Source organism: Spinacia oleracea, chromosome 2 (assembly GCF_020520425.1).
Source record: "Spinacia oleracea cultivar Varoflay chromosome 2, BTI_SOV_V1, whole genome shotgun sequence".
NCBI classification, from domain to species: Eukaryota; Viridiplantae; Streptophyta; class Magnoliopsida; order Caryophyllales; family Amaranthaceae; genus Spinacia; species Spinacia oleracea.
The window spans coordinates 21,522,208-21,528,032 of NC_079488.1; the positions used below are offsets into that span (position 1 = coordinate 21,522,208).

The 5,825-nt window shown below is 34.4% G+C and overlaps 1 long non-coding RNA gene across 1 annotated transcript; it reads right to left on the reverse strand.

Moving 5' to 3' along the window:
* Positions 1-789: 789 nt before the first annotated feature.
* LOC110779074 (uncharacterized) lies at positions 790-5,181 on the reverse strand. Its single transcript, XR_002531024.2, has 3 exons — positions 4,861-5,181; positions 2,117-2,171; positions 790-1,036 (listed from the first exon to the last, which is right to left on the reverse strand). It is a non-coding gene; the product is annotated as an uncharacterized lncRNA (long non-coding RNA).
* Between the last annotated feature and the right edge of the window lie 644 nt (positions 5,182-5,825).

The following is a 5,825-nucleotide window of genomic DNA, read 5'->3' on the forward strand; positions in this document are numbered from 1 at the left end:
AGGATGGGTTTGAAATACTCTAATGTTGCTGTAGATTCATGGAGGTTTCACATGATTTATATTGGTTGTTTTTAGGTGGAGAATTCTCTGTAGGCGACTTTTGAGATTGTTAAAGTGGTCTCTCACTTTGTTTACACAAGGTACGTACATATCTATGTGTTGATGGATGTGGTGCTATGAATAGAAACCATGTTGAATTTATTTATGACTTGATTATATTGGAATTTGCATGTTTGATGTCGTTGTGTAAACATGTTTAGCATATAATTATATTATGAGATTTATATCATGTTGGAATGAATGATCGATGCAAGCATGTTGACACTACTACATTTCTAGTCAGATGCGACGCCTAAAATTGTTGCATTAGGCATGAAAATCCGTCGCATTAGACCTAATGCGACGCCAAATGACCCTTGCATCCGGAGGCGTTGCATTAGGCCTAATGCAACGTTCAATGACCTGATGCGACGGTTGCATTAATACCGTTGCATTAGGTTTCCACCTAATGCGACGGTTTGTAGGTGGAGTGTCACATTAGTTCTTTAGCTAATGCGACGGGTGATTGAGGTAATGCGACGATTTATTTAGCTAATGCCACGGGTCATTTTAGCTAATGCGACGGTTAATTTTAGCAAATGCGACGGGTACCTACAATAGCTTAATGAACTAATGCAACGCCTTTTCCCTAATGCAAAGGTAAATTTTTTACACAAAAAACCTTTTGGGCACCTAATGCAATGGTTCATGATAATAATAATATATAATATATATATAATAATAATAATATAATAACAAAAGATTTTCATTGACTTGAAAAGTAATATTACAATATTAGTGCCCATAGAACACATGCATTACAAAATAGTTGTTCACTAATTAATTTGGTGTTTTTAATGACAAAAGTACATAAAATTAAAATCCATAGAAAGAAATTCAACGTTACTAGGAATTACAAAACAACCCAAAACAAATAAGAGCCTCCACCGTCTCATTGCTAGATCTATATTTCTTCTCCATTTAGCGCAACATGCTCCTGCAAGTTTAACTCACGAATGAGCACAAGTTAAAGATGGTACAAGTTTAAATCCAAAAGGTCTTCAATGTGGGGAAATTAGAAGATATTCTAATGTTTAAATCCCCAAAAACGGAGCAATATTGTAATAATAAGGGTGAAGCTGATGGAGCAATATTGTAATAATAAGGGTGAAGCTGACAGAAAGCAAAAAAACCTTCCTGGTTAATAAAAAAAATGGAACAACTCAGAGAATCAAGAAAAAAATGGTTGTTAATAACAGCAATATTAATTGTTATGATCATAACACCAAAAACAAAGGCAATAGATACAAATCCAGTGCATGAACTATTGCCACCTAGCTACAAGACAAACATCAATTGAGGGAGTTGTACTTGACAGTAACTCTAGGAATTAAGTAGAGAAAAGATAGAGAGAGAAGGCATTGTGTATTCTAGTGAGAGTTCTACTTAAATAAGGATTGATGATAATTGATCGGGGGAGAAAATACATGCCCAGGCAATACACCATTGAAGACCCCGGGTACAATCTGCAAGGAGTTCATAGGTACCAATATGTGCATTCATTTCGAAAATCTCATAAAATTTGCCCATCTGATATAACAGTTGCTCATAAATCAATCATTTTTATAAATTTGCATTCTGTGAGAGCACATATGATACATGTTACTCATCTCCTGGTAAACTAAAAGTTGTTGATACACAAATTTGAAGTCGTATTATGCATTATAGAGATGATCAAGAATAGGGATAAAATGAACTAATCAGATCAAGCAAAATAGACCAAGCAACATATCAGCAAAAGTCAACCAAAATCGACTATTGCCAAACCTTAACATTAAGCAGCAAAGCAGTGGGTCATGCACCATAGTCCTCTAGCTAACTCAATAATTCTAACTTTCATCTAGCCTAACTGATCAGAATAACAAGAAATATCAACGAATATCACTACCAAACTTGCAAATGGAGTTTTGTAAGAAGGTACTTCGTATGAACTTTGTAAGAAAACTTTCTTTTTCTATTTACTTTCCTCTCATGTACTTCAGATTGAACCATAACAGATCGAGAGCAAAGAACCAACCTCAAACAATTGCAATAGCAGTTGGACTGAGATTATCTATGTTCCGACGTGACATCTGCAAAAAAAAACAGTATAGAAGTTATCACGAATGATATAAGGCCACTGCAAAACAGGTTGTTATCAGTGTAGCAAAGAATATTTGGACAAGGATAAAAATCAAGCTCAGATTAAAATAAAATTCACTCCTTGAAGGATGATGCTTAATTTGTACTAATACCACTCCACTGGTACATCTAACCAAAAACTAATACCACTTCGTATATGTTTCCTGGTCAGTTAATAAAAACATATAATAATGTTAACACCAAACATCGTGTAAACAGAAAAGACAACCTTCAATGACAGTTATGGAACATCCGAAATAAGTACCAATTGACGGGCCTTACAACAGCCCCTCCACCAGTGGAAATAACAAACAGATGCATCATAGATAGTTCCTTTAGCACCTCAGTCTATAACAAACAACTTAAATCAGCATTGTTCCTAGTATCCCCAGTTTTATAACAGCTTAACAGAGTTGCAAAAGTGATATATTGTACTAGGATACAACTTCTCCTAATACGATACTGACTTACTGAGATTCATCTCTGTCTACATGAACATGCTAATACTTTCCCTTCACAGATGCCATGAGTGATCAACAATAAACGTTCAACTCACCATGATATTTAGTAATACCTAATCTACAGAAAAGTTGGAACAACTTGCTGTGAATCTCTAATGTGTAGAATATCTAATTGGCCTCTTCATTTCATTTCCTTCCTTTATGGGACAGACATTCCTCCCACTTTCTGCTCCACCAATAAGTCACCGAAGCATAAAGAACCACTACCATTAGTATCATACCTGCAAAATAATTAATCCGAACTATAGGACCTAAGTTTCATTGAGTCAAAATAATTTAGCTCCTTCTTGGGGAAAATTTTTTTTAACTGACAAGTGATACAGAGAACACTTGCAGCTTATCAGAAGTTCTAACTAAAATACGTCATCGAAAATAATCTATTAAGTGACAAAGAAAAGACCTATCAGAAAACAAATAACTTAAGTGCTTCGAACACAACCCCACCAATAGTTGTTTTCCCAGATCCCATCATACTTGCACATAAATTTGATGAGTTATATCTAGAGAAAATTAAATTTAATTTATTAAACTAATAACAGATGCCAATCAGGAACTAACCAACCAGGTAAATGCAGCGTCCATGTAGTAAATTCTCTATCTTTGTTATAATTATCTAATTTAACTAAGACGGTTCTAGAGAAGCAGGAAAGCCACCAGACTCCAACACAGAACCTGAATAAGAACACAAGTTCAAAACTTGAAATATAACCAGGATAAAGACTTATAAGAGAGATGACTAGTGCAAAATTACTTTAGATCCTGAATTCACTGAAACGTTATAAGAGTTAGTTAATGAATAGAGTGAAGCTAGGTCACTAAATTCTCAATCTTACTCCAAATATTATGAGATGTCAAGCGAAATCCTGACTAAATTCCATTGGTGAAGGGTCACTAAATCTTATTCCTCATGTATGAGAGGCTATTGCTTTCATGCTCGATCCTGAGTCTTGACTAAAATCGACTACAGGGTGAACTGTGAAGGGTCACTAACTTCTCAATCTTACTCCTGACATTATAAGCAAAGGATATTTCTTTCAAGTGCAATCATAATTAACTGCAACCACATGGTGAAAGGTCACTGTAATCTCAATCTTATTCTTGAAATTAAAAGCAGAATACATTTCCTTCAAGCGCCATACTAACTAGTAGTAAATTGGATCATATATAGGCTGAAGAGTAACTAAATTCTTACTATAATCCTGACATCAAAAGAGGTGATATTTCTTTCAGGAACGACCCTAAACAATCACGAATACAATGCTGCCGATCATACGATATCAATCTTGTATTATTGAAGAATATGATAATCAAATTCATCCTCATAGTATCTAAATAACAATAAACCAATAGCATAAGTACAAAATATGGCGTAATTAATTCGAGTTCCTTAACTTCAATTTCCAAAAAAATTCATCAAACTCTTTGTGAACAAAGTTAGTATAAATTTTACCTGGAGAGTTGTTTTTATGAGAAAACCGATTTTTATTATACATTCATGATCAATCACCCGAACCCTAGAATTGTCCATAGTTTTATGAGAACCGGATAAACCCACCTGATTTTCTCAAGAATTTTTCGAACCCTATAACAACAAACCATCGCTGATACAGTGTTTAATCAGTGTCATAGTGACAAACAGGGCATGCAAAATATCCTTTTGTGCTCCACCCGGACAACTATTTCTTCTTCCCCTCAAAAACAATGTAATCGAAATCGAGCCACGATGCTTTAACAATATACTAACATATACAATAAGTCAATAACAATAACCAAAACAAAACAGAAACCCAAATATTTCACATACTTGTATAAAAGATTAAGCACATCAATCCAATTCATCTGCAAATTAATCTTCCAGTAAAGCAGCAACCTTTATAAAAACAACTCAGTCGTGATAACAAAACATTAACAATTTTCAATAACCCAATTCTTCAAAAATACATCCGCAAACCCCCTAAATTATGCTTACCCTGAATTTTGCTTACCAGAAAAGCGAAAAAATAGAACAAACCCTGAATTATGCTTACCAGACAAGGGAAAAAACAGAACAAACCCTCACAAAACTATCCAAAGTTCAAACTATTAATACATAAACCTGAATTGTGAATCGATTACATACCGTGAATAGTAGTAGATGGTTGAAGTAGAATTTCTCCTCCTTAACTTATTCGAATTATTAATGGAAAGCCCCAATTCAATCCTCCCACTCGATGAATAGACTAATTTCGCATTCGAATTTCGCAGAGAACTTCGTAGACAATTTCGCAGAGAATTGCAAGAAATTCGAGATAAGCTCGAGCCCTAATTGCGAATTGCAGACCAATTTGTTAGACTTTGCCCAAAATTTTGATGAACCCTAACTACTTTTTTCTTTCTCTCAGTCTCTCTCAAGAAAAATTGGACATGTTCCACGTAAAGTTTTTTGCGTGTTTTTTTTTTATTTCTATTTTCTTTTTTTTCTTTTACATAAAATTGTAAGGGCGCGGTTTTGAAAATTTGGGAAAAGTAATGGGAGGGAATAAAGTATACCGTAGGCGCGAAAATATTAATTGGCTCACCGTTGCATTAGCCTGATATGCGTTGCATTTGACCCTCTAATGCAACGGCTTGGATGCACCGTCGCATTAGCTCCAATTTCTGAAATATTATACAAGGCACCGTCGCATTAGCCCTCTCTATTGCAACGGTTCTCACTTTACCGTCGCATTAGCCCCTATTTTACCGTTGCATTAGCTCAAAAATGTAGTAGTGTTGCATGATTTGAGAACTTTATATTATTTATATATTGGCATGGATCATGATTGATCGTTGTTCCCTTTTTAGTATTTCACTACTTTATGAAGACTGTGGACCTTGTTTAGTAAGTTGATATTTGATGAAAGGTAGTTGATCATTAGTAAAGGAAATATTGAATTAAGTGGAATTAATTCTAGATTGAAATGTGTGATCACTTATTTAATTTCCAAGATAAAAAGAAGTTGTGAATATTTGTTGATTATATTATTTATGTTGTTGACGAGTCATAACAGTTTTAATTGATAAATCATGTAAAGTGAAACCTGATAGCTATAGCTTTAGACTGTG